At 43.4% G+C, this 19,977-nt stretch overlaps 1 protein-coding gene across 1 annotated transcript in view; it reads left to right on the top strand.

Moving 5' to 3' along the window:
• The window catches only part of LOC126282180 (UDP-glucosyltransferase 2-like), a 164,207-nt gene that overhangs the window by 47,730 nt on the left and 96,500 nt on the right, over positions 1–19,977 (top strand). The window lies entirely within an intron of this gene.

The raw sequence follows: 19,977 nt of genomic DNA, 5'->3' as shown, positions 1-19,977 counted from the left end.
GGAAGACGTTGAGGACGCAGCACGAGCAACAAAGCTCTGAATATGTCGCACGGGTGCAAAAAATTGCCGAAATCTTTGTATCGGATAGATGTGTTTCTGCACGACTCGTCGAAGAGCTGTCAGAAATACCGAAAACTACTGTGCGCAGAATTTTGACTGAGGATCTGAGCAAAAGGAAAGTCTGTGCATGGTTTGTGCTGCGCACAGTTTCAGATGATAAAAAGCATGGAAGCACTGCAAAGAACTGTTACAGGCAGCCCAAGGTGGTACTAATTTCACAAAACTGATTGTAAGTGGCGGTGAGACCTCGTGTTTCCAAAGCGAGCCTCTTAGAAAGCGGCACAGTGTAGCGTGATTAAGTCCACAGAAGCCGAAAGGGCATCTAATGTCTACGTCCCAAAGAAAATGTGCTCGCACAAGAGTCATGTGATGGCAGTGCTAACAGTTTCCTTCTATTCTAAAGGAATCATTCACGAGGTGTGTATTTGCCAGAAGGGCAAAGCGTTAATTCTGCATATTATCTCGGCGTCTTCCATAATTTGTGGACGAGAATTCTTCGAATTCGACCGGAATACCGAGGACAGCTTCCTGGTCGCTCCTCCACGACTGCCGTCCAGTCCGCAAACCGAAGATCGTTAGCGAGTTTTTGTCCAGAAAGTGGATCACGCGGCATGTTCGCCAGACTTAGCCCCACCCAACTTCTGGTTGCTCCCCAAATTAAGGGTGACAATGAAAGGCCACCGTTACGATGCAATTGAAAATTTTACTGAAGTACTAAATGCAATTAGTGAAAAGGATCACAGTGACTCTTTCAAACTCTTTTAAAACAGCGGGAGACTATATTGAACGAATACAGTGATTTTGTGAACTTAATCCATGGCATTTTCATTGCCACAGTCTTAGCGGAACTGCGACACGCTTTGTATGAAGAATGTCCTTATAGATCCGTGTTTTACAGACGATTCAACGGTGCATGGAAACTGCCTTCTAGAAGCCGCAATGGATTTTAATCGTCTGATGGACCTCCTTATGCTTTCATTTCTTGGTAATGTGTCCATGTTGTTGTTGTGGTCTTCAGTCCTGAGACTGGTTTGATCCACCTCTCCATGCTACTCTATCCTGTGCAAGCTTCTTCATCTCCCAGTACCTACTGCAGCTAAACATCCTTCTGAATCTGCTTAGTGTTTTCATCTCTTGGTCTCCCTCTACGATTTTTACCCTCCACGCTGCCATCCAATACCAAATTGGTGATTCCTCGATGTCTCAGAACATGTCCTACCAACCGATCCCTTCTTCTAGTCAAGTTGTGCCAAAAGCTCCCCTTCTCCCCAATTCTATAATACATCCTCATTAGTTATGTGATCTACCCATCTAATCTTCAGCCTTCTTCTGTAGCCCCACATTTCGCAACCTTCTATTCTCTTCTTGTGTAAACTATTTATCGTCCACCTTTCACTTCCATACATGGCTACACTCCATACGAATACTTTCAGAAACGACTTCCTGACATTTAAATCAATACTCGATGTTAACAAATTTTTTTCTTCAGAAACGCTTTCCTTGCCATTGCCAGTCTAAATATTATATCCTCTCTACCTCAACCATCATCAGTTATTTTGCTCCCCAAATAGCAAAAACTCCTTTACTACTTTGAGTGTCTCATTTCCTAATCTAATTCCCTCAGCATCACCTGACTAGCATCGGTGAAAGGCTACAACCCTGTCTCGCTCCCTTCCCAACCACTGCTTCCCTTTCATACCCCTCGACTCTTATAACTGCCATCTGCTTTCTGTACAAATTGTAAATAGCCTTTCTCTTCCTGTATTTTACCCCTGTCATCTTCAGAAAGTGAGAGAGAGTATTCCAATCAACATTGTCAAAAGCTTTCTGTAAGTCTACAAATTCTAGAAACTTAGATTTGCCTTTCGTTAATCATTCTTCTAAGATAAGTCGTAGGGTCAGTATTGCCTCACGTGTTCCAACATTTCAACGTAATTCAAACTGATCTTCCCCGAGGTCGGCTTCACCCAGTTTTTCCATTCGTGTGTAAAGAATTCGCGTTAGTATTTTGCAGCTGTGACTTATTAAACTAATAGTTGGGTAATTTTCACATCTGTCAACACCTGCATTCTTTGGGATTGGAATTATTATACTCTTCTTGAAGTCTGAGGGTATTTCGCCTGTCTCATACATCTTGCTCACCAGATGGAGTTTTGTCAGGACTGCCTCTCCCAAGGCTGTCAGTAGTTCTAATGGAATGTTGTCTACTCCGGAGGCCTTGTTTCGACTCAGATCTTTTAGTGCTCTGTGAAACTCTTCACGCAGTATCATATCTCCAATTTCATCTTCATCTACATCCTCTTCCATTTCCATAATATTATCCTCAAGTCCATCGCTCTTGTATAGAACCTATATATACTCCTCCCACCTTTCTGCTTTCCCTTCTTTGCTTAGAACTGGGTTTCTATCTGAGCTCTTGATATTCATGTAAGTGGTTCTCCTTTCTCCAAAGGTTTCTTTAATTTTCCTGTAGGCAGAATCTATCTTACCCCTCGTTAGATAAGCCTCCACATCCTTCCTGTCGATATCATTTTTGAGACGTTTGTATTCCTTTTTGCCTGCTTCATTTACTGCATTTTTATATTTTCTCCTTTCATCAATTAAATTCAATATTTCTTCTGTTACCCAAGGATTTCTAGCAGCCCTCGTCTTTTTACCTATTTGATCCTCTGCTGCCTTAACTATTTCATTGCTCAAAGCTACCCATTCTTCTTCTACAGTATTTCTTTCCCTGATTCTTGTCAATTTTTCCCTTCTGCTCTCCATGAAACTCTGTACAACCTCTTGTTTTGTCAGTTTATCCAGGCCCCACCTCCTTAAATTTCCACCTTTTTGCAGTTTCTTCAGTTTTAATCTACAGTTCAGAGTCCACGTCTGCCCCTGGAAATGTCTTACAATTTAAAACCTGGTTCCTAAATCTGTCTTACCATTGTATAATCTATCTGAAAACTTCTAGTATCTCCAGGGTTCTTCCATGTATAAAACCTTCTTTCATGATTCTTGAACCAAGTGTTAGCTATGAATATGCTCTGTGCAAAATTCTACCAGGCGGCTTCCTCTTTGATTTCTTAGCCCCAATCCAAATTCACGTACTACATTTCCTTCTCTTCCTTTTCCTACTGTCGAATTCCAGTCACTCATGACTATTAAATTTTCATCTCCCTTCACTACCTGAATAATTTCTTTTATCTCATCATACATTTCATCAATTTCTTAGTCATCTGCTGAGCTAGTTGACATATTAACTTGCACTACTGTAGTAGGCGTGGGCTTCGCATCTATCTTGGCCACAATAATGCGTTCACTATGCTGTTTGTAGTAGCTTACCAGTACTCCTATTTTTTTTATTCATGATTAAACCTACTCCTGCATTACCCCTATTTGGTTTTGTATTTATTACTCTGTATTCACCTGACCAAAAGTCTTGTTCCTCCTGCCACCGAACTTCACTAATTCCCCCTATATCTAACTTTAACCTATCCATTTCACTTTTTAAATTTTCTAACCTACCTGCTCGGTTAAGGGATCTCACATTCCACGCTCCGATCCATACAATGCCAGTTTTCTTTCTCCTGATTACAACGTCGTCTTGAGTAGTCCCAGCACACTGGACTCGCATTCGGGAGGACGACGGTTCAATCCCGTCTCCGGCCATCCTGATTTAGGTTTTCCGTGATTTCCCTAAATCGTGCAGGCAAATGCCGGGATGGTTCCTTTGAAAGGGCACGGCCGATTTCCTTCGCAATCCTTCCCTAACCCGAGCTTGCGCTCCGTCTCTAATGACCTCGTTGTCGACGGGACGTTAAACACTAACCACCACCACCACTGAGTAGTCCCCGCCCGGAGATCCGAATGGGGGACTATTTTACCTCCGGAATATTTTACCCAGGAGGACGCCATCAACATTTAACCATACAGTAAAGCTGTATGCCCTTGGGAAAAATTACGGCTGTAGTTTCCCCTTGCTTGCAACCGTTCGCAGTACCAACACAGTGTTACAAGGCCAGATCAGTCAATCATCCAGACTGTTGCCCCAGCAATTACTGAAAAGGAACCACACGTTTGTCTGGGATCTCAACAGAGACCCCTCCTTTGTGGTCGTACCTACCTGTATTGTGGAGGCACGCAAGCCTCCCCACTAACGAGAAGGTCCATGGTTCTGGGACGGAGGGGGAATAATATAAAACTTCCTGGCAGATTAAAAGTGTGTGCCCTACCGAGACTCGAACTCGAGACCTTTGCCTTTCGCGGGCAAGTGCTCTACCATCTGAGCTACCGAAGCACGACTCACACCCGGTACTCACAGCTTTACTTCTGCCAGTATCTGTCTCATACCTTCCAAACTTTCCAGAAGCTCTCCTGCTAGTTCTGCAAGGTTCGCAGGAGAGCTACTGTAAAGTTTGGAAGGTAGGAGACGGATACTGGCAGAAGTAAAGCTGTGAGTACCTGGCGTGAGTCATGCTTTGGTAGCTCAGATGGTAGAGCACTTGTCCGCGAAAGGCAAAGGTCCCGAGTTCGAGTCTCGGTCGTGCACACAGTTTTAATCTGCCAGGAAGTTTCATATTAGCGCACACTCCGCTGCAGAGTGAAAATCTCATTCTGGGGAATAATATAGTCCATAATATCTCAGAAATGGAGCTGACATTCCTTGACTGAAGTATTCTCCCTGGTATGAACCCCGTAAATAACGTGGGAATTTAGCACGCACATGTGTATGGAGTGGAAAAAAAAGAGTTGTTTGTGCTATTTCAGTGTTTCTTGAACGTATTCCGCTGAGATAAGTAGCATGTTATTCGTCTACCGCACCCATGATATGTCAGCAGCGTATATATCGTCGCAAATTTAATAATTGCAACGCCTGAAAGGCAAAAGAAAAGAAGCCGAAACGAATAAGTTTCCTAGAGAGCATCCAAAGCCGACGCCACAAGAAGAGTGATGGCCAGAAATTGGTGAAGACCATAGCGCATGCGTGCGTTGAGCACCTAACGGCAGCTCAGACTGCATATAATGCTGTGGCAGGTAAGAGCCAGAGGAAAGATAATCGCACGAGGCAGCGGTGCGGTGCAGCGAAACAAAAAAGGAAGGCTACATGCGAGAAGCCAGGCTGGTCATACCAGGAAATCGTAAGAAAACGGGTGGATCGAGAGAATAGTGCAGGCATAATACCATGGCCCGCAGACTGCCTGCAGGGCTCGCGTGGGTAGACGGGTAGTGGTGTGGGTCGCGGTCAGGCGGTGTAGGGGAAATGCTGAGTGCCGGAGGGGAAGTGCCATTCTAAACGGAAGCCTACACTCACATATTTTGTAAATATTAAGCGGTGCCTCTTTACGTCCACACTTGCATGGTGACTATTCAAAAAGATCTGTCACCTGTTCTTTGGTCAGTACCTACAAAAATTCTGCTGCGATTTATTTTCGCATGGTGTGTTAACCATTTGTAACTTTCAAAGATGTGTCATGAGTGGGGGGGGATTTTGAGTAGAACCTACGCAGTTCTCTAGTTGCCATGTTAAAATTTGCTTGTTTTGCGAAAATTGAAATTAGCTTGTTTTGCGAAAATTGAGCAGAGTTAACACTGTCTCGCATCACTGACACGTTGTGCAGACAGAACTGCAAGAGAATTCTGAAACAGTGCTTTTGAAACTACTTTTTAATGTGATTTTACTTACTTGGACTGAAATAACTGAGAAGTTGGAACTTCTTAATTTATTTTTCAAACTGCTGAGTGAAACTGAATGTACTGTCACTTTGCTATTCTTTGTCATCTCAGCACTGACCTACAGAATTTTCCCTGACGAACACAACTCAAACTTCTCCTATTTATTAATTACCCACAATATTAAAGGATAACCCAATCTGACTGCTTTAAAATTAACTCAAGAGAATGGCCCTGAATAAGAAGAAATCCTAACAATAACCTATACATCACGTAAGTCACTTACCTCGCAAAAATCTTCATTACACAAACAACTGCAATACAGGAAGCGCCAATACAGCCAACTAAATAAAAGATTCTAACTACTGAAGGCTCTAACTATTCATAGGCATGTGGTTAGCAAAGGAAAGATTTTGTTGCAGAGCAAAAAATGTATTTATCTTCATAATGTGACAACCAATTCAAAAATTATATAATCGACCGTGACATCCAGTTCCAGAAATTATATAATCATAAATAATATTTAATCTCCAAATCGGACGCGTCCAGATCGTCCGCTTTCGCTAACACTTCAAATTGCAGTGCGTGTGCAAGATGCTGTCATCGCCGACGAGAGACCGCCAAGAGAGCGTTTCCCAATGCACAGAATGCTTCAGAAAAAGTAAAAGCGAGGAAAACTAAGTAAGGGTGTAAGAAGGCAACCGCCTTGCAACTTGCCTGGAAATATGTAAGCAGGTGATTGCGAAAACATAAATGAGTCTATAGAATTGGAATGTCAGTACGACACTAATAATCGCTTGAAATTTCTCATGGATAGTGAAGTGCAAATAGTCGTAATTTGGAGAAGTGGTTGAGAGAAGCGCAAAATATAATTCTGACGAACGTATTAAGATTTAGGGAATCACTGAAACGCTTGCAAGGACAGAGGGCACTGTGACCCTCGGATTACGAATAGGAAGCGGACAGCAAGTGAGGCATAGCATCCAAGTAATTGGAGAAGATGTCGATCTTCCGTTTGAAGGTCTGGTGCGCCGACACTATTTCAAGGAAAATGGAGTCGTAGTCAGTTACATCACAGGAAGCCTGTGGATTCGCGGGAAACGGGTCGGAATGAAGACGGTGCAAGAGTGTGTGAGCTCTGCACAGTGCAGAGCTGCCAGTACAGGAAAGAGGACACACTTCCAGAAAAAGCTCAGACGCTGAGCGAAAGACGTGCAGTGATTTGAAGACGGAGTCACAGGGTGACCTCCGCACTGTACGTTCAGGAGAAAGAGGAGGCTCTTTCGAGAAGCGATTGAGCGCGATACGAGAAACTCGTTGAAAGGCGAGGGAGAGTACGTCAGAAGGACACAGCATTTGTCAAAACACGTCAGAGGCTGGCCACAGGAACTTCCGGAGACAAGCAATAAGGGCGCAAGCCAATTGTTAGCCATTTTTCAACACTAACAATAGGAGCCCGAAGAGAAGGGCTGTGCCGAATACAAATAGGGACAAACAAAATGAGAGAGGCTATCATTCCGAAACAGGAGATCACCAAGGGAGTTTATCGTGATGGTGGTGGTGGTTAGTGTTTAACGTCCCGTCGACAACAAGGTCATTAGAGACAGAGCGCAAGCTCGGGTTAGGGAAGGATAGGGAAGGAAATCGGCCGTGCCCTTTCAAAGGAACCACCCCGGCATTTGCCTGAAACGATTTAGGGAAATCACGGAAAACCTAAATCAGGATGGCTGGAGACGGGATTGAACCGTCGTCCTCCCGAATGCGAGTCCAGTGTGCTAACCACTGCGCCACCTCGCTCGGTGGAGTTTATCGACCTGAGCTATTACAGATGCTCACGGTTAGCAGAAGAAGGGCTTCGTTGCGAGAATCTTTCAGAGTGAGTCGTATCAATAAAAACAAGCCACAGCTCAGAGGGAGAATAAGTCGACTAACGGATAGTAACGAGTAAGTCACCTGTATGCAGAAGAGAAAGTAGCAATTATAGAACCACGCACCATGATAAGTTATGTTATACAGGTAATATTATGTACAAAGTCAAACTGCTACCACAAACAAAATGATGCGCTCCAGGAAGAAAAAAATACACAAATAAATAAAAAATGAGAAAAAAATAAAGAATGTGTATGCACATATAACTTGCATCAGCGCACATATAGGCACAGAAAAAAAAACATCTGGAAGTAAAGCCTGAGACAGTTGGCAACACTTACAGAAACTAATAACACTATACACACTGAAAATGGCAGTTAAAGTGCTATATACTGAAAACAGTGACCAAAAGGAAAACTGCACTTTTAATCAGTTTACCACCTGATAGAAAACTGTTTGGCTTAAAAATAACAAATTACACACTGATGTGTAAGTAACTTTCCATTTTAATATAAAAAGCTCGATGATCTTTTTTAAATCTGTAATGCATATGTGCAAACGATAACCTGTCTGTGCAAATAGTCTAACATTTCAGGACACACACTGAAGATGCGTTGTAACTAAGACAAAACGCGTCTGGACGCTGAAGATAAATAAAGAAAATGTGATGGGCAGCATGCAAAAGGCGTGTTTATTTTGAACTACTGAAATTAATATACAGCTGCAGCGAAAAAGGCCGGCACAAGACTCTTGTTAATTGAAAAGATGTTAGAGGGTGACACAGTAGCATGAAGCAAAACTAGATGGAGCTTTCCATTAATTTTGATTCTGAAAAGATGTATTGCAGCGGCCAGACGGAAGTGGCAAATAGTTGCCTACTACAGTCGACTGAAAGAGAGCGTACTACATGCGACTGATTAAGATCTCTCTAAATTCAGTATATATGTGTTGCGAAGTTCTTCTCGATCCTCTGTTTAACGAAGGGGGTATTGTCAAGTCTTCTTAGAGGAACAGGATTTACAAAAGACGGCTTTCAGTGCGCTGTATGGACATTATGAGTGCATACGAATGCTCATGGGTTTTAAAACAGCTCCACGTACGTTTCAGAGATCGATGAACTGCGTTTGGACAGGATTACAAAGTTAAAACTTGCTCAGGTGGTAATATTTGGCTGACATATGTGTATGAAAGACTTAGATTCCACATTTAAAACTGCAAGAGAGCAAGCGTGAATTCTAGGAAAAGGAAGTGCGCTATTTGCGTCTTATACTATCGCCTGAGGCCAGACTCAAAGAAGATCGAAGTGATGCAGGCATATGCACAACCCAAAACAATGGACCAGTTAGAAGTGTATTAGGACTCTTCGATAATAGTCTTGGGATAATACCAGTGCTTTAGAAGAAACTTCAACAAAATCATGAAGGCTCTACACGAATTACTAAAAGAAAGACACCTGAGGTGTGGAGCAGGAAAACGCTTTTCGGCGTTTGAAGGAGAAGCTGATCAGTCGGCCTGTGCTACAGTATCCAGAATCTGAAAAAGACTTTATGTTTACCACGGGCGCTAGCCAGCCGTGCATCAGCACGGCTTTAGAAAGCATCGCTCCTGCGAAACGGAACTCGCCCTTTTCCCACATGATATCTTGCGAACCATGGATGAAGGGTATCAGACTGATGCCATATTCCTTGACTTCCGGAAAGCGTTTGACTCGGTGCCCCACTGCAGACTCCTAACTAAGGTACGAGCATATGGGATTGGTTCCCAAATATGTGAGTGGCTTGAAGACTTCTTAAGTAATAGAACCCAGTACGTTGTCCTCGATGGTGAGTGTTCATCGGAGGTGAGGGTATCATATGGAGTGCCCCAGGGAAGTGTGGTAGGTCCGCTGATGATTTCTATCTACATAAATGATCTTTTGGTTAGGGTGGATAGCAATGTGCGGCTGTTTGCTGATGATGCTATGGTGTACGGGAAGTTGTCGTTGAGTGACTGTAGGAGGATACAAGATGACTTGGACAGGATTTGTGATTGGTGTAAACAGTGGCAGCTAACTCTAAATATAGGTAAATGTAAATTAATGCAGATGAATAGGAAAAAGAATACCGCAATGTTTGAATACTCTATTAGTAGTGTAGCGTTTGACACAGACACGTCGATTAAATATTTGGGCGTAAAATAGCAGAGAGATATGAAGTGGGACAAGCATGTAATGGCAGTTGTGAGGAAGGCGGATAGTCGTCTTCGGTTCCGTTGTAGAATTTAGGGAAGGTGTGGTTCATCTGCAAAGGAGACCGCTTATAAAACACTAATACGACCTATTCTTGAGTACTGCTCGAGCCTTTGGGATCCCTATCAGGTCGGATTGAGGGAGGACATAGAAGCAGTTCAGAGGCGGGCTGTTAGGTTTGTTACTGGTAGGTTTGATCATCACGCGAGTGTTACGTAAATGCTTCAGGAACTCGGGTGGGAGTCCCTGGAGGAAAAGAGGCGTTCTTTTCGTGAATCATTACTCAGGAAATTTAGAGAACCAGCATTTGAGGCTGACTGCAGTACAATTTTACTGCCGCCAACTTATATTTCGCGGAAAGACCACAAAGATAAGATAGTTTAGGGCTTGTACAGAGGCATTTTTCCCTCGTTCTGTTTGGGAGTGGACAGGGAGAGAAGATGCTAGTTGTGCTACGAGGTACCCTCCGCCACGCACCGTATGGTGGATTGCGGAGTATGTATGTAGATGTAGATGTAGGGTATCGGAGCAGTTTTCAGTCAGGGAAAAAAATTAGAAGTCGCTTACCTGCCGCGCATGTCTCGAGGACATCGAACTGGGCAGAAAGGGGGTACAGTGCGATTGAGAGGATGATGTCAGCTATTTGTTGCGCAATGTAATATTTTAGAGCACGTGTGTTCAGAAGTTCCTGATATGCAGAAAGCTCCTGATACCTACAGATCATAAATCCCTAAAATGGGTATTTAGTATATGAGATGTATGAAGTTTAAATTAAAGCTGGAAGAATAATGCTGTCAGATTATGTACGAGAGTCGCAAAAGGAACGAAGCTACCGACACACTCTCGCGAGTGAGAGAGGTCAGGTCGGCTGGTGCGCGACTTGAAGGCGACCGTAGCTTACGTAAGGACACAGTAGGAACAGAAGCAGAAACCGGAGCGAGGCCGGGGACCCACCGTCAAGCGACGACAGCGGAGCTGTTGACCCACGAGGGCACGTGGCAAGCGCTGCGACAAGGACACGTTCGGTACGTGAGACTGCTGAGCTGAGAACAGCAGACAACTGTATTTGTGTCAGAGATAGATAAAGGCGAGAAATCTGAGCCGATGACAGCAGAAGAAATCGGGGAAAATAAAAAAGGCAAATTTAAAAGTTTCACGATTCTCTCAATAGATGACACCAGGGGATAAGGAAGAAACTGTGAGCAAATAATAAAGTACCGGTGTGGAACAGTATGAAGAGAGATATAGAAGAATATATCCAGAAATAAGAAAGTTGTCAAAAGAATAAGCTTATTAGGGAACACATAAAGTTGCCTGTAGAGGTCAGAAAGACGCCTGAACATGTTTTCGAAAGGCGTGATACTGACCTAGTAGGTCGATTAAATCAGACGGACACACGAAACCAGTACATCCGTATGTTTCAGGATGCACTGACGAACTTTATGCTAACTGAAAATTACTGACAGGCAAGCTACCAACACAGTAGCGTGGGTGCAAGTTGAGAAAATTATCCTGAGGTTCGGAATATTATCAGTATTGTCTAGTGAAATTGGAAGTATTTTCATGAGCAAAACTGTGTAAAGAGTATGTAAAGTTTTGCGTCCCGAGAAGGTACATTCTACCAGCTACCATCCTGAAACCGAAGGAGCGTTAGAGAGGTCATATCGTACTTTAACGGTGGCGCCGCGATACTATTCGAGCAGACTTCAGACAGACGGGGGCAATCGGATTCTATTTGCGGTTTTTGCGTATAATGCGACACATTACAGTGAGACACGATACAGGCCACATGAGTGGTTCTTTAGAAGAACATGTATCATTCCATGAATACCACAGGAAGTTCTCGCTCGATTGAGGTATGATTTTGATGATTATGTGGCAGAGATAGAGGGGAGCATTCGAAAAATGCACTGATGAGCGAGAGAAGACAACCCACAATGTTGTTGTTGTCGTTGTTGTCGTTGTTGTGGTCTTCAGTCCTGAGACTGGTTTGATGCAGTTCTCCATGCTACTCTATTCTGTGCAAGCTTCTTTATCTCCCAGTACCTACTGCAGCCTGCATCCTTCTGAATCTGCTTAGTGTATTCATGTCTTGGTCTCCCTCTACGATTTTTACCCTCCACGCTGCCCTCCAGTACTAAATTGGTAATCCCTTGATGCCCCAGAACATGTCCTACCAACCGATCCCTTCTTCTAGTCAAGTTGTGCCACAAACTCCTTTTCTCCCCAATTCTATTCAATACCTCCTCATTAGTTACGTGATCTGCCCATCTAATCTTCAGCATTCTTTTGTAGCACCATATTTTGAAAGCTTCTATTCTCTTCTTGTCTAAACTATTTATCGTCCATGTTTCACTTGCATAATCCGCAGCTCGTGGTCGTACCGTAGCGTTTTCGCTTCCGGCGCCAGGATTCGCAGTTTCGATTCCCAGCGGGGTCAAGGATTTTCTCTGCCTCGTGAAGACTGGGTGTTGTGTGATGTCCTTAGGTTAAGTAGTTCTATGTTCTAGCGGACTGATGACCATAGATGTTAAGTCCCATAGTGCTCAGAGTCATTTCTTCACTTCCATACATGGCTACACTCCATACAAATACTTTCAGAAGCGACTCCCTGACACTTAAATCAATACACGATGTTAAAAATTTCTCTTCTTCAGAAACGCTTTCCTTGCCATTGACAGTCTACATTTTATATCCTCTCTACTTCGACCATCATCAATTATTTTGCTCCCCAGATAGCAAAACTCCATTTCCTAATCTAATTCCCTGAGCATCACCCGACTTCATTCGACTGCATTCCATTAACCTCGTTTTGCTTTTGTTGTTCATCTTATATCCTCGTTTCAAGAAACTGTCCATTCCGTTCAACTGCTCTTCCAAGTCCTTTGCTGTTTCTGACAGAATTACAATGTCATCGGCGAACCTCAAAGTTTTTATTTCTTCTCCATGGACGTTAATACCTACTCCGAACTTTTCTTTTGTTTCCTTTATTGCTTGCTCAATATACAGACTGAATAGCATCGGGAAGAGGCTACAACCCTGTCTGACTCCCTTCCCAATCACTGCTTCCCGTTCATGCACCTCGAATCTTATAACTGGCATCTGCTTTCTGTACAAATTTAAATAGCATTTCGCTCCCTGTATTTCACCCCTGCCACCTTCAGAAGAGAGTATTCCAGTCAACATTGTCAAAAGCTTTCTCTAAGTCTACAAATGCTACAAACGTAGGTTTGCATTTCCTTGACCTTTCTACTAAGATAAGTCGTAGGGTCAATATTACCTCACGTGTTCCAACATTTCTACTGAATCCAAATTGATCTTCCCCGAAGTCGGCTTCTACAAGTTTCTCCATTCGTCTGTAAAGAATTCGCGTTAGTATTTTGCAGCTGTGACTTGTTAAACTGATAGTTGGGTAATTTTCACATCTGTCAACACCTGCTTTCTTTGGAATCATTATATTCTTCTTGAAATCTGAGGGAATTTCGCCTGTCTCATACATATTGCTCACCAGATGGTAGAGTTTTGTCAGGACTGGCTCTCCCAAGGCTGTCAGCAGTTCTAATGGAATGTTGTCTACTCCCGGGGCCTTGTTTCAACTTAGGTGTTTCAGTACTCTGTCAAACTCTTCACGCAGTATCGTATCTCCCATTTCATCATCATCTACCTCCTCTTCCATTTCCATAATATTGTCCTCGAGAACATCGCCCCTGTACAGACCCTCTATATACTCCATCCACCTTTGTGCTGTCGCTTCTTTGCTTAGAACTGGGTTTCCATCTGAACTCTTGATATTCATGCAAGTGCTTCTCTTTTCTCCAAAGGTCTCTTTAATTTTCCTGTAGGCAGTATTATCTTACTCCTCGTGAGATAAGCCTCTACATCCTTACATTTGTCCTCTAGCCATCCCTGCTTAGCCATTTTGCACTTCCTGTCGATATCATTTTTGAGACGTTTGTATTCCTTCTTGCATGCTTCACTTACTGCATTTTTGGTATTTTCTCATTTCATCAATTAAATTCTTTTTACCTATTTGATCCTCTGCTGCCTTAAGTATTTCATTGCTCAAAGCTACGCATTCTTCTTCTACTGTATTTCTTTCCCTGATTCTTGTCAATTGTTCCCTTATGCTCTCCCTGCAACTCTGTACAACGTCTTGTTTAGTCAGTTTATCCAGGCCCCATCTCCTTAAATTCCCACCTCTTTGCAGTTTCTTCAGTTTTAATCTACAGTTCAGAGTCCACGTCTGCCCCTGGAAATGTATTACAATTTAAAACCTGGTTCCAAAATCTCTGTCTTACCATTGTGTAATCTATCTGAAAACTTCTAGTATCTCCAGGGTTCTTCCATGTATAAAACCTTCTTTCATGATTCTTTGAACCAAGTGTTAGCTATGAATATGCTCTGTGCAAAATTCTACCAGGCGGCTTCCTCTCTTATTTCTTAGCCCCAATCCAAATTCACTTACTACGTTTCCTTCTCTTCCTTTTCCTACTGTCGAATTCCAGTCACCCATGAGTATTAAATTTTCGTCTCCCTTCACTACCTGAATAATTTCATTATCTCATCATACATTTCATCAATTTCTTTATCATCGGCAGAGATAGTTGGCATATAAACTTGTACTACTGTAGCAGGTGTGGGCTTCGTATCTATCTTGGCCACAGTAATGCGTTCACTATGCTGTTTGTAGTAGCTTACCCGCACTCTTATTTTTTTATTTATTATTATAACCCGACTCCTGCATCACCCCTATTTGATTTTATATTTATATTTATATAATATTTTGTATATATAACCTGACCAAAAGTCTTGTTCCTTCTGCCACCGAACTTCACTAATTCCTACTATATCTAACTTTAACCTATTAATTTCCCTTTTTAAATTTTCTAACCTATCTGCTCGATTAAGGGATCTGACATTCCACGCTCCGATCCGTAGAACGCCAGATTTATTTCTCCTGATAACGACGCCCTCCTGAGTAGTCCGGAGATCCGAATGGGGGACTATTTTACCTCCAGAATATTTTACCGAAGAGGACGCCATCATCATTTAATCATACAGTAAAGCTGCATGCCCTCAGGAAAAATGCATAAATAATAAGGAGTACTGTGATAGAACGCAGAATCCAAAGGAATTTTGTTGCGTCAGCTACTGTGGGAGCCAGCACTGACACTAACAAGGGAAGAGACAAGTTGTGATGTCCAGTATCAGGAATTCAAAATGATGATTTGAAGATTAAAGATACTCATTATTTCTAGAAATAAAATGACTCCTGTGCTTCCTTTGCCTTCTACATACAAGTAATTTAGCTACTGTTACTACTCGCAGAACGCAGGCTACGTAACGACTTCCTGTTACTCAGTACTGGTGCTCTTGAAGACTACAACCGAACTGGCCGACCAGCTGTGGGAGGCTGGTTAGCCCAGTGCTGACAGATGGCGCTGGACTGTTGTCTTCCTGGAGGTGTGGCGTCTCTCGCTGTTTCCATTGGCGCGCGGGTCAGCGCCTTCTTGATGACGTTTCGCGCCATTGCGCTGGTCGGTGTACAGCCGATGCCTCAGGACTGCACAAATTCCACTGCTGGGATAAGTTTTGTTTTGTGATGAGAACGTATGACGAGGCAGATGACAGAAGTTACATATGCTATGACTAGGCCTGTACACAGCAGTATGAACAAAGGGAGCTCATGTTATAATCTGTTTGTGAAGAAATAAGTATGTTAAGGTTCATGTCAGCAGGATGAAGGAGTTTTTTAGTATCACAGTAATCGTACTTGCAGATAACAAAGTGCATATGTTGCCGTGCGCAAGTGGAAATGTACAGTGTAACTTGGAAAATTGTGAGTTATTCTAATCTAATGGAACTGACAGAGAAATTTCAGCACACTGAGGTTCTCACAAGGCGAACAATCGGATATTTAAAGACAGATCGGATTATTGAACATGACTGCAAAAGAGTGCAATATTGTAGAGCGTGAAAAGCCACAGGGGACAACTGGCACGGCATGAGGCCCATATAAAGACATGAGGGATTTTATGTGGGCGATGACGGTAAGAGTTTATCCAGAACATTGGAGTAAGATGACGCTACTTATTTTAAGGCGCAGGTAGGCGAAGGTAGATGTCTTAGAAGAGAAACAGAAATAGTACCTTGACTACTTTTAGTCAAGCGATAAGCTCCATAACGAAAAATGAAGAATAAATTATAAGTAATTCAAACCCAAAGCTGTCGGCAGGTGTCCACAATTCTACATATGTAACGTACCTGATAGATTGGACAGTTGGGAATGTGGGTCTCACGGGAAGCGTGCAAGGGATAAGTCCCTGCAGTCGTGCTATTTATCTAAGTCGTCGGTGGCTCAGATGGACAGAGCGTCTACCATGTAAGCAGGAGATCCCGGGTTCGAGTTCCTGTCGGGGCACACATTTTCAGCTGTCCACATCGAGGTATGTCAACAACACCTGCCGGCAGCTTTGGGTTTCATTTACTTATCATTTATTCTAGAGAAAAGCTGCATGGTCATCAATAGTATCTGTTCTTTCGAGAACAGTTACTGTCTTCATATATATATACAGAAAAATGAAGAGATTATCACGCATGGAATGAAACAATTGAGCCGCCACATAGTAGAAACTGAGGACATACTGACAAACGTTGCAGAGAACAATAATTTTGACCACTTTCAATGAACAGGTAATACAACTGACGGGCATTTCCAACGAGTTAGAGCGGGAATATGGTAATAACAGCAATCGCCAACGCTGAGAAAGGCATCCTGGAGTGGCATCTGATCAATCCATTTCAGATCGTAAAGTATATAGAACTGATGAAAGACGTCATCAAAGACAAGCGATCCTCTGATATCCCTGCGGCCGACAGCGCTTAGCAATTGATCAAAATTATTGATCTGGATGTTTTCGTTGCCGGCCGGGGTGGCCGTGCGGTTCTGGGGCTACAGTCTGGAACCGCGTGACCGCTGCGGTCGCAGGTTCGAATCCTGCCTGGGGCATGGATGTGTGTGACGTCCTTAAGTTAATTAGGTTTAAGTAGTTCTAAGTTTTAGAGGACTGATGACCTTAGAAGTTAAGTCCCATAATGCTCAGAGCGATTTGAATCATTTTTGATGTTTTCATTGCTCGCTAGTAGAGGACCAAGGGGAAAACCCCTGTCGTCAGCAGTGAACGGAATGAAGCATCTATTCAAGTGTATTGCTCCCGCAAAGGAACTACTGCTAATTGATGACACAAATCGGCAGCATGCGAAGTTAAGTAATGATCAGCTACAGGCAGATCAGAGCCTGACGATGTGCAAGCAGGTGTTTATACTTATGTTCACGTCTGACCATGAGAGGTTCGAGGCTGAGATGTTGCAACTAGTCCGAGATGTTCCGAAAGACTGCGTGCAGAAGCAGTGTTGAACTGAAGTCTGTGAACACTGTTAAGTAATACATTTGTCGCCCTAGTGGACAAAAGCATTACCGTCATCTGTCACGAAGGAAGACCCACAGATATTGTGCACCGAAGCGTGATACTAAATAATGAGAGGAAAAATGTAAGTGAGCTTAAGCTACATTCTGCAGTACAGCCTGCGACCTAACAGCTGCAGGACATGAGCTGGATGAGTTGTAAAGCGAGACTGAGTAACAGGAGGAAGTGTCTTCAGTAACTTTTCATTAAATCATTTCTCTGTCAGACGTTTCATGGGCTCGGATGTTGTGCTTGTAATAATTATGTGTTGGCTATTCAAATACTGTACATGACTCAAAGGCTGTTTTTAATTTGTATTCAAAACAATGGGTGACTATTGTTGTAAGAAAATATGTGCTACTATAGTATATCAGTGCCCATAGAGGTATGCAGTCAGGTATTTCCTACTACTCGTACAAAGACATTTCGAGACAGTCAAGAGATATTTTTTGTGAGATCTTTAGTGCCTTCTAGACATGTATAAACTGATGTTAGAAGTAGTGCTTATCAAAGTATTAAAATAAAAACTGACAAACGACAAAGAGAGTAGTATCACTGGTAGAAAGTGTCAAAATTAGCGGATAGTGTTTTTTTTCAAGTATTACACAGATGTTATTATTATGTCATCAAAAATGGTTCAAATGGCTCTAAGCACTATGGGACTTAACATCTGAGGTCATCAGTCCCCCAGACTCAGAACTACTTAAACCTCACTAACCTAAGGACATCACACACATCCATGCCCGAGGCAGGATTCGAACCTGCGACCGTAGCAGCGACGGGGTTCCGAACTGAAGCGCCTAGAACCGCTCGGCCACAAGCGGCAGGCTTATTATGTGTACATAAAATTATGAATTGTACGGCGACTGACAGTAAAATGGAAAAAAAATCCTACCCAAAAAGAAAATTGTAATAACGAAATGAAATGTCACATATTGTAGAGTAAGATGTGTATTTCTTCCAGGCATCAAAATCTAAGAATGATATAAAGTGTGACAAAGAAGCCAAAGCCAAATATTTGGGTCCACAGCTCGTGGTCTAGTGGCTAGCGTTGCTGCCTCTGGATCACGGGGTCACGGGTTCGATTCATGGGCGGGTTGGGGATTTTCTCTAACTGGGTGTCTGTATTGTCCTCATCATTTCATCGTCATCAGTTGTAACAGTGGGTAGATGGTACTGTGTAAAAATTGGATTATTTAAAAATTGCCACATTTCACAGGCGCCGATGACCGCGCATTTGAGTGCCCCACAAATCGAACATCATCATCATCTTTGAACTGTGGTGTACGTCTGTGTACCAACCCCTTGCACGCCATTATCTCATTATCTGACTGTCGAATCTTGCATCAGTGGGAAACTGAGCCAGCCAGAGTGGCCGTGCGGTTCTAGGCGCTACAGTCTGGAGCCCAGCGACCGCTACGATCGCAGGTTCGAATCCTGTCTCGGGCATGGATGTATGTGATGTCCTTAGGTTAGTTAGGTTTAATTAGTTTTAAGTTCTAGGCGACTGATGACCTCAGAAGTTAAGTCTCAAAGTGCTCAGAGCCATTTGAACCATTTGGGAATCTGAATAGTTGGAGGTGACGGAAAACCCACTGTGGTTACCCTTCCACACAAGCATAGCGAAATTTGTGTCAGTTTCAACGATGGGATAAAGTACTGCTCACCAGAATGCACACAGGACATGGCCCTTTGACAGTTTCCTCCATCGGCAGGAGGAAGGTTGTGGTGTGCCACTTTCTGTTCAGCGTATGTTGCCTAAGTGTGTCTTGCAGACTGATATCCTATCCTATATTGTTACCAATGTTAAATGTGTGCTGAAATTTTCTGAACTTTTGGACATCATCCATAAAGTGCTGGGGTGGTGGACTTTAATGGAATATAAACTACGCCGCATGTGGTAACAGCCTTCATCCCTCCGCATCTTCCCCGATCCCCCCTCCCCACGAGAATGCTGACATTTCCCAGGTCACCGATGACCAAGATGTTGAGCACACCGTTCCGGGGGTTCGCTTTCGTCGCCTCCTTCAGCACCTTGATTTTTCACTCCCTGCAACCTTTAGCGTGGGCAAGAGCCAAACGCCACCTTGGCTCCAGGCTCAGGTTCGCGTTCACCTTGACCTCAGCTCGCTTCCAAAGGAGGTTACCCCAGCTTCGGAATACCGCTCGCGGTTTTTCGATCTTCGTTCGAAGTTCATTAATACGATCTTCATTTATACAGATGGCTCTAAGACCGATGACGGTGTCGGGTGTTCTTTTATTGTCGGGCACACAGTTTCAAATACCGGCTCCTTGGCCATTGTTCGGTCTTCACAGCTGAGCTATTTGCCCTCTGTCAGGCTGTTCTTTACATCCGCCGCCACCGACATTCTGCTTATGTCATCTGCTCTGATTCCCTGAGCGCCTTCCAGAGCGTCATTGATCAGTATCCGGTTCACCTTTTCGTGCACCGGATCCAACGCCCTTTTCAGCAGCTGGCGGACGACGGTTCTCCGGTTACCTCTATGTGGCTTCCTGGCCATGTCGGTATACCTGGGAACGAAGCTGCAGATGCCGCGGCCAAGGCTGCGGTTCTCCAGCCTCGGACAGCTTCTTGTTGTGTGCCTTCATCTGATTTTAGCAGGGTGATTTGTCAGCGCATTTTATCGCTGTGGCATGCCGACTGGTCTACACTTACTGAAAACAAGCTTCGGGCCTTGA

The sequence above is a fragment of the Schistocerca gregaria genome, chromosome 7 (genome assembly GCF_023897955.1).
Source record: "Schistocerca gregaria isolate iqSchGreg1 chromosome 7, iqSchGreg1.2, whole genome shotgun sequence".
Classification (NCBI taxonomy): Eukaryota; Metazoa; Arthropoda; class Insecta; order Orthoptera; family Acrididae; genus Schistocerca; species Schistocerca gregaria.
This window is presented reverse-complemented; position numbering and strand designations above follow the sequence as displayed.